The 8408-nt window shown below is 52.1% G+C and overlaps 1 long non-coding RNA gene across 3 annotated transcripts; it reads right to left on the bottom strand.

Moving 5' to 3' along the window:
• Positions 1 to 2764: 2764 nt before the first annotated feature.
• LOC137858515 (uncharacterized) lies at positions 2765 to 8401 on the bottom strand. Of its 3 annotated transcripts, none has more exons than XR_011097797.1 (6): positions 7544 to 8401; positions 7368 to 7437; positions 7040 to 7176; positions 6798 to 6917; positions 4026 to 5959; positions 2765 to 3712 (listed from the first exon to the last, which is right to left on the bottom strand). It is a non-coding gene; the product is annotated as an uncharacterized lncRNA (long non-coding RNA). The 3 variants fall into 3 exon arrangements; XR_011097798.1 differs by having other exon boundaries at positions 2765 to 5959; positions 7544 to 7692; positions 7983 to 8388; XR_011097796.1 differs by having other exon boundaries at positions 2765 to 5959; positions 7544 to 8175.
• Between the last annotated feature and the right edge of the window lie 7 nt (positions 8402 to 8408).

Here is an 8408-nt window from a genome sequence, read left to right as displayed (position 1 = left end):
ACTGCAGCAGGAAGTTTTATAGAACAAAATCATAAATTATTTCTAAATTGGTTTCTTGCAATTGCTTACCAACAAGGAGATTTTTTTCTCTAAGGGAATGAAATTCCAAATCCAAACCCGTCTGTCTTACCCCCCACCATCAACTTCAGTTCATGAAGCTGAGACTTTAGTGCTACATTCTGGAAACGGACTGTGGGGCAGACAAAATAACTTTAATCTGCCCTCTCCATTTTGGATGTGACTAGAATTAGCTGAAATGAAAACTAAACCCAAAAGGCTCAGCAAATATTAATCTGTGTTTCATGGAAAATCAGGTTGGACTGCATTGCAGCTTTTTTGTCTCTTTTTTTTTTTTTTTTTTTCTTTCCTGTATCTAATTACAATCTTTAAAATGTCATGGCACCAAAGTCAGCACACTCTACATGAACAGGGAAAATGATTTTAGAAAGTAAATCACACTTCCATACACGAGTAACCCCTGTGCTACTTGACCAATAGACTTGGCGCAGTGTTTCTGTACTTGCAATCCACCGGCTAAAATCCCCTGGGTTCCAGTGCTCCGCCAAAAAACTGCTCGCTCATACTCTGCAGGCATCCTACGCTCCCTGAAATTATTCACCAAATAATTTAGAAGAACGGATAAATTTGATGAAAATCATGCCCCTACTCATGGACAATTACCAAAGGAGGGGGAGGACCCGGAGAACTGATCGGGCTCATTATTCACTGTCACCGAAAATTATTCACCTGGCTCTGCTCCCAAGGCTCCATATGTAAATCACGACAGCCGCAAGCGGAGGGGCCACGTTTGCCAAACAAGTTGAGCGGCGGCGGCGGCGCTTGGCTAATGGCTTCGGTCCCGCCACGGCTTCGGCACTAAATCAGGAGATGCAGCGGGGCTGAGTGACACTAAATATCTACTTTTGGGCGATATCTAATCAGCTAAAGGGCCGTTTCCAAATGAGCCGCAGATAGCGCGTGCGGCCGGTGGTAATTTATCCCCTTCCCATCGCTATTGACAATATGAAATAGAGTCTCTTAGCGCCGGGGTTATCCGGCCATTACGGCGCATAAAATATTGATGCAAATTAATGTAAAAAAAGCTGAAGTTCCTGTAATTCCAGCGAGATAAGAAGCCCGCATTTCTTCCCAAGACCCGGCCATTAGGACGCAGCGCTGCGGGCGGGGACCTGCAATCCGTGCCGGCGACACTAGGTGGCAAGGCAGCGCCAGCTATCGCCGCCCCGGCCGGCACCCCCGGCTCCCCAAAAACAGCGGATCCGTGTGGGATGGGGCCCGCTGGGACCCCTCGCCTTCGTGGGGCGAGCCGTCGGGGTCGGGCGTCGCTCCTAGGAGGGACAAAAGGGACGCACTCGTAGATATTTTTCTTACGGCTGTCGCCGGCGTTGGTTTTTGGTTTTGCCCTCAGGAGCTCTGGACCCTGGGCGAGACGAGCAGCCCTTCCTCCAGAGGAGATTTCCCAGCAAATGTGGGCGAAAGCTCGTCTCCTCATTGAGCTACAAGAGATTTTGCGTTTGATAGTCCCCCGGGGAAACACCTCTCCCTTCCACTTTGTGTCAGCCTGCGCGTTGGCTGTTTTACTGCCTGCGAGAAGCTACCAGCTCTGCAGTTGAGCTGCGAGGTATTTTTATTGGGAGCCTGTTCTCCTCTTTCTCGTGCGCAGATAATATCTGTTTATGCTAAAAGGAGTTTACAGGGGAGAGGAGGAATCTCCAGCATCCAGTTCTGGATCAAATCACCAAAATCTTCAAGGCCTAAGGCAAAGAAAGCACTGATCTTGGTGTTACCATCCTATTTTTTTTGTAAGGGAATTACGGCTTTGTCAATAAACTCCTCTCCATGACTGTAACCTTTTAGTTTATCCTATTTTGGGGGTAGTCTCAGATCCCACACCATACCTAGCCATTGCCTCGGTTTAAGTTGGTTAAGTTCGGGTTACTTTCCCAAACTCTGCACTTGGGGATAAAAAGCAGCAGTCAGCTGCGCAGACAGTGACCTCAGGGCGTTTTTTCTCCCCAGAGAGGAGAGAAAACTTGACAGTTGCCAAGTCCAGATAACCTCTCCATTTAGGACAGGGAAGGGCTAATGTGAAAAAAAAAATCCTGTTTTCAGTTGGAGTGGCTCCTAGCAAGTAAGACGTATTGTGCTCATCCTTGGGCATTTAAACAACGGTCTCACTCTGTACGAGCCAACTTGTAATAAGAATGAAAAAATAACTATGGATCATGAAACAAGCAGGAATGGATAATCAATTTTTATCACTAATATTGTGGGCAAGGCCAATAACTCTGAATGAGTTATGAAAGACTTTCTGTGCTCCGAGCAGATGTGCCTCCTTTTCAGGCAGCCTCCTTTCAGCCCTGTCTTAATAACAGAGATATTATATATTATCTGTCGAGGTACACGTATTAAAACGTTTTTTCCTTGTCTGTCATATTTCTTTTTTAAAAGCAGGAGTGTGAAATTCACGCAGGTGGGCTGGCAGCGGGAGGCACCGCACTGCACCGACGGAAGAGAAAAGCCTCTCAGCTTTACAAACATGGGTTCAAATCAAGCTTAAGTAAGTGACAAGCGAAATGGGGCTATTGATTTCAATCTGGTCCTGTTTGGCTACAGCAAAAACTCGGCACGACGGCATCTGAGCGCTTAAAGGGACACTGTCAGCTAAACGATAACTCGCCTGCTGCAAAACCTCGGTAGCCTTATTTATACCAGTTGAGATTACTGGATTGGTTGGGATTACTGGAGGTGAGAAACATCTGAGGGTAAATTTATCTTTCCCGTATCGGGAGGCATGTGGGAACATTTGGCAGTGCTCTCTGTACCCCAATTCTCCTTTCCAGTTACGTAGCAGAGCACATGTGGAGCACGCACGCAGGTCAGGATGGGGAAACTTTTTCTTGATTGTCAAGTCAGAAATCCACTGGTACCTGCAGAAGTGAAAAACCTGGCCTCTGGCTGATGCTGGTCACGGACCGATGGCACAAGGCATTGGGGAGGAGAGAAAAACGTGCTTTATGCAGGGGGAAATACAGCTGTTAGGCTGTGAAACGCACCAGGAGGCCTCTCGGTCTCGACAAAACTCTTTGTAACTTCATTTGGAAAAACAACTCAAAAAGCTCCACTCGTGTCCAAAGCTCGGCTTTCCCCATAGCTGCTTTGCTCCCAAATCCCCGGCCCGAGGTGACCCGCTCAGACCCGCAGCGGCGGTCAGAACCGGGGTTAAAATGCGACGGTTTCTGGCTCTGGCAGGGCTCTTTTATCCTCCTGCTCCAGCTCCCCTGCAGCACTTCTCCCGCTGCTGTTCAAAGACTCAGCAGGGCTCAGCGATCGGCCCTGCGGCTGCCCCTCCGCTTCCTTGCGCTGGGGGATTTGTGTCAGAAGTTCAGCACCGCTAAATGTCATTTTGAGTGATTCTGTAGTTCCAGGTTAATAAACTGCCTGGCATCGTGGAGGAGCTGAACCGTGCCTTACTCCAGTTGCTACGGTGAGCCTTTTCCTTAGCCGTGCATGTAAAATATGCAGCTCGGAACGATTCTCAATAGCCCGACGCTTCCAGATTCACATTTTTAATTAAACAGCCTTTTCTCTCTGCTGTTTCTAAACGGGCACATGCCTCTCCCATGCAGCGGGGCTTCAGGCTCACCGACATCCATGACTGGGACCTCGTGGCTGCAAAGCTCCACTCTGGCTAGAGAGAAGAAAATAGCAGAGAATAGTGAAAGACCATAACTTACACCAAGCAAGCCCTTTATGCAATTATTACTGTTTTTATTAAATTACAAGGAAAAAGATCTTAGAAATTCAAAGCGTCTTCGTAGTGAGCCGGCTTCAACATTGTCTAAAGATTACGTTCGGCCCTAATGTACTGCTGAATGTGCCTGCTCTGAAACCAAAATTTGCTCTGGTTTGAGGAGAGGAGCAGAGTTTAGGTTTTTTTTTGCTGGCTTTTACAGGTGTGGAGGAACAAGCAGATGCAAGGAGACGACTCCTGATTTACCTACCAGTGAGGTGCTTCTGCTCGGGACCTGGAATAAAATGCAGCTTTTGTTTTGGACCCCACTGGGCACTGCAACCCGTGGCACCGGCGGGGCACCTGCCAGCGCGCTTCTGTCCACTCCCATTTCTTCCCGCAGGCACCGAGGTCTGTGTCCCTCGCTAGCCTGGCCACAGCTTTCAGAAACATTCAATAAATCAACAGTTAAAAGGGACGAGCAGACATGGGGAGCAGGTGCTTATTATCTGTGCATCTCTGGAGAAGAATAACCCACAGAGTATTTCCATGCCCATTTGAAATGGAATATGACCATGACCCTGCAAGTGGCTCTGCTTGAATTGTTCCTGGCATCATGTTTTACTCCTAATATTTTCATTGTCTGCCTCCATCAGTTTTGCCTCCCACTGTAGCATTAATTTTGCATGTGAATATGGAGGCTGTGCTTTAAATAATACAGCATATGCTTTTTATTTGCCATGTAGAATAATATTTTTTTGGCTGATTTATGTTCCACCTGGACAGAATTATTTTTTATGATGGGTTTATTTCATTTGTTCCCACTTCCCCAAACGGGGCGAGGGGGGGGGGAAAGAAAGGAGAAGTCTTGCAAACCACCAATAATGATGGACACAGAAATCCGCTTTGAAACACAAACTTACTGCAAAAACAGATTCTCTCCAGCCATGCAAATGAAAAAGTGCTGTTGGAGTAATTTTAAGCTAGCAAATGCATGGTACTACCGGGGAGGGTAATCCTCAGACTTCTGCAGCGCCCCTTACACAGCGTTGGGAGGATGGAGGAATTATACAGATGGTTAGAGCATGGATTTAATTTAACTCTTTTCAGAACTTCATCAAGAAACAAAGCCAGGACAAAACCCTGTGGTCTTTAGGTTTGCGGGTTCGCTGCAGCACTCTAAAGGCGAAGCTGCCAAATCCACTTCATTTCCAGTTTTCACAAGGGTTGTAGAAAAACATGCTGCTTGCTACTGAAACAAGTTACTTCTCCTGGCAAGTAGCTTCAAAGAGTTAAATTGGGGATTAATAACAACAACAACAACAACCAAAATCGTAAGATGTACCTTGTTCTGTGCTTTACAGCCCTGGAACAGACTGGCAGTGTTTTTATGTTAATCTATCACCTACAGAAATACTCACATCAACAGATTTATTAAGAAAAAAAAACGCGCCATCTGTAATGCTTAGCACAATTTAGTTCTGATTTTGCCTTCCAGCTTTAGGTGCTTTTTGTAAAGTTAATCATACAAATCCATAGCAGCCCCATAGCTTCGGCAAGCCTCTCCAGTGAAAACAGAGCTCACGTCCTTCCGCCAGCTCCTCGGGGTTCAGGCAGCTCCTGCAGGACCGGCAAGCGCGCAGACGGAAGGGAAGGGGTAACAGTACAGTGAAGCTACGGTAGATGGTGCTAGACAGGTGCAAAAGACAGCAGCTCGCCATCGGAGAATACCTGCAAGATTTACCCCTAAGCTAAGCGGTTTAGAAAATGTGCAATTTAGATTTATCAGTTCAGGAGGGAGATCCAGATAAAAACAGTTGAGCCGCTGAGATTATCCAACGCAGAGCCCTGCGCCGAGACAATGCCCGCGTTACCACCTGCGCTGCCAAAGGGGGAGCGGGGGGACGGCCCCCCGAGGCACACAGGCAGGCGCCTGGAAGTCGAGGCACGGTGGGCTCTGGGGTGGGACGGGCAAGCAGAGGGTTTGTCCCCTCTGTCTGGGGACTTCTCCATCGGGATGGACGCAGGGTGGACACCAGGAACCGCACGGAAGCTGCAGGTGATGCCTTTCCTGCTGTCAGCCCCCGCGTAGCGAACCCTGCACGACGCAGGGTGGGAAGGTTGTGGTGGATACTGCGCTCGGAGCATCGCCGGGCCAGGCAGGGCAGCGGAGGTGGCAAGGCCAGGTGGATTTCTCTGCATTTACTGAGACATGAGAGAGAGAGAAAATCAGGCTCAGTATCACACTCTTTTCCCCTTCATCCTCTTCAGATTCAACTTGGTGGGGTTTTTCGTCTTTTTTTTTTTTTTTTTTTTTCTTTCCGTGGTAAATTCCTGTTATTAATGCAGGAAGAAAAAAAAACCCTCGGATCCCTGGTGCATCCTCGGAGTGGCTGCAGCCGCACCGCGGATGACTAGGCAACTGCTACCGTGCCACATAATGAGGAGCGCGCCTGCCGCACCGGGAGATACTAATGAGGGAGCTACAGCCCCCTCAGCCCTCTCCAGTAAATCCGCGCCTGCAGCCCATGTTTTATTTATCAGGCTTATTATGGCAGTGCTAAGGAGCCGTTTGAAAGGGATCACCATTGTCCCGGGCACCGCACATCACATCGCAGTGCCGACTCTGACGGGCGGACGGTGGGGACTGGGGACGGATGAGGCTGCCAAAAGGATAGGGGGAGGGACGCAGCACGGGAGCAGCATTTCCCAGCTCCTGTCTGGGGAATTTCAGGCTGCTTTGACCCGCCAGCGCTGTTTGCGAGGGACTCCAGGCCCCGGCTAGCAGCCTGAAGCTGAACTTGGGATGGTTTCCAGGAACGCTGCTGAGGAAGCCGGGGTTTGGCAGGCCGCCGAGCGCAAGCTGCAGAGCCGTGCGGCTCCGAGGGCCTTCCCGGCAGTCCCGCGCCAGGCTGCCTCCCACCACGCTGTGATCCTGCTTGCAGCAAGGCTCTGCCTGCAGCCTGCCGGGGCTCTGCACCTCGCAGGGGGCACGCTGCTGCTCCCTGCCACGACGCAGCCTCGCTCGGAGCTGCATGCTCACCGGGGGGGAGAGGAGATGGATGATCGCCACTGCCTTCTCCAAACGGCCTCATCCTGAGCCCTCGTGCTCCTTCCCGGAGGTGTCCATGGCTGCTGAAGGATCGTTCCCCTCACAGGGGAGCTGCAGGAGCAGGAGGAAGAGGCAGAAACGCGAGTAAATCTTTGCGAAAGTTATGCCTCAGATCTCAGCGGGACTCAGACAAATTGGTCTGCATTCCTTTAACGTATTAGGTTCCTACTTACCCCGTTCATTAGCATGTTAAGCTTACAAGTGCTGATTATACGAAACTCGCGGAGAGACATCGATTAAAACGATAAATTCACATGCGTGCCTTCTGGATGAGGGGCGACGGGTTTCCTCGGTTCAGAGCTCGGTACCACTGGACCCAGAAAGGGAAAGGGGGGGAGAGAAGTGTGAAACAACAGCACCAGCCCCGTGCCAGCACGCACGCTGGGACCTGAATTGGCTGAGGAGCCAGTTTGGGCATCGGCCAGCCCTACAAAGGGAGCTGCCAGCACTGCCAGCCCTTCTGGGGAACGGCCGGGTGCTGCTCCTCCAGCACCCACCTACCTCAGCGCTCCTAACGGTGGCTTACGGAGGGCTGACTGACGGAGGACTCGCCGATATCAGAAGCGGCTCGCTAACAGGCACAGATGAAGGAACACGTTAAGGAAGCGCTACTTGCACACAGAGCTTTGTGCCCCGGCATGCCTCTGGGGTTAGGGATACGCATTTAGGGGCCTCACCCGCTGAGGGAGCCACGGGTTTCTTGCCGGGGCCACACGTTATAGTGTTATCTGCAGGTTTAACACTGAGCACGCAGACTCGCATTTAAGGCGCCTCTTTTTAATTCGCCGAGAGGGACATTTTTTTTAATTCACGCCGCGCCTCAGGGCTGACCGGAACACCGGGAAGTAGAAAATAAAAATAAAAAATAAAAATAGATAGATAAATAGATAGATAAATAGATAGATAAATAGATAGATAAACAGACACGGCAGCCGGCCGGCCCGGCGCCTGAGGGGCCGCTGAGGCAGCTCGGCGCTAACGGCTGCCCGCCGCCCGTTAACGGCCGTCCCGCGCGCCGGCCCCGCCCCCCCTCCCCCTCCCCCCCCCCCCCGCGGCTGCCCCGTCGCCATGGCAACGCGCTCCCCCCCACGTGACCCGCGGCGGGCCGCCTGTTACCAGGGACGCGGCGGGGGAAGGGGCCGCTCTTCCTGCTTGCCCCCCCCAGCAATGCCATTGGCCGCCCTCCCATTGGCTGGGGAGGGAGGGGGGGGCGCGGGGCCGGGCCGCTGATTGGCTGGGCGCGGAGGTGAGGCCGTGGGGTGATGGCGGGCCGGGCGGCTCGGCGCCATTATGGGAAAGAAGGGGGGGGAAGCGCGAGCGCGCGCGGAGCCGTGCACGCGGCGCCGCGCGCGCGCGCGCGGGCGGCAGCCAATGGGAGGGCGGCGGGAGGGCGGGCTGCACGCGCCGCCCGCGTGGCCCCCTCAGTCCGCGGCGGCCCCCGGAGGAGGCGGGCGGGCGCCGGAGGCGGCTCCGTCCCCGCGGCCGCGGCCTCCTCCCCCCTCCCCTTTTCCCTCCCCCTTCTCCTTTTTCCCTCCCCCCTCT

Source organism: Anas acuta, chromosome 1 (assembly GCF_963932015.1).
Source record: "Anas acuta chromosome 1, bAnaAcu1.1, whole genome shotgun sequence".
In the NCBI taxonomy this organism is placed as follows: Eukaryota; Metazoa; Chordata; class Aves; order Anseriformes; family Anatidae; genus Anas; species Anas acuta.
The sequence above is the reverse complement of the archived record's forward strand: the minus strand, read 5'-3'. Positions and strand labels throughout refer to the sequence as shown.